This window comes from Penaeus japonicus, unplaced genomic scaffold, assembly GCF_977035675.1.
Source record: "Penaeus japonicus unplaced genomic scaffold, GWHDUDI00000001_assembly GWHDUDI00000037, whole genome shotgun sequence".
Taxonomy (NCBI): Eukaryota; Metazoa; Arthropoda; class Malacostraca; order Decapoda; family Penaeidae; genus Penaeus; species Penaeus japonicus.
The window spans coordinates 17,842,633-17,843,321 of NW_028234439.1; the positions used below are offsets into that span (position 1 = coordinate 17,842,633).

At 29.8% G+C, this 689-nt stretch overlaps 1 protein-coding gene across 2 annotated transcripts in view; it reads left to right on the plus strand.

The window, feature by feature from the left end:
- The first annotated feature begins 205 nt into the window (after positions 1 to 205).
- The window catches only part of LOC122245822 (transmembrane protein 145-like), a 36,879-nt gene continuing 36,395 nt past the window's right edge, over positions 206 to 689 (plus strand). For both annotated transcript variants that reach the window (XM_086532613.1, XM_086532614.1), the window contains exon 1: positions 206 to 269. The gene's annotated coding sequence lies outside the window, so the exon portion shown is untranslated. The remainder of the gene's footprint in view (positions 270 to 689) is intronic.

Sequence of the window (689 nt, forward strand, 5' to 3'; positions counted from 1 at the left end):
TGACGCGGAAATAAATTTCTTACATTTCTCTCTTAATTCGGAAAGCGAGTTTAATTTTACAGTTCTACTATACATCATACGTTTTATATATCACATTTCTCGTATTTGTGTGGCATAAAAATATATTTGATTAATAATTATTGAATGTATTACAGATCTCTGTAAAGAAACGAACTTATACAACACGTTTCCCATTCCTGGCGAACGAAACACCACAGTGTGTTTAAGACATGTGAACAGTTAATACGTACCACGAATTTCTTATATGTGTAAGTGAGAGATTAAGGTGAAAATAGGATGTAATAAGCAATATGTTGTAAATATTGCTTGGTGATCAATCGTAAAAACCTTGTTTTTTTCTATGTAGCTATAATTTATGTTTGAATTTCTCAAATGTTTAATTTGTTTTGAATTTCTTAAATTTATCGGATTTTCAATTAACCCGTCAGCATTACATTTAGATTCGAGGTACATCTCAGTCTTTATGTTTTGTCCTTTTAGCATTTACGAATAAAAAGGTATTAATATTCACGGGTACCACTGCTACTACGATTGTAACTATTATTATTATTAATACTATTTGCATTGCTGCTCTTACTGTCAGGTTATCATAATCATTAGTGCCATTAATTTTACCGATAATTTTATTTTCGTTTTCTTCTATGCCTGCTTCACTTACACATTTACAT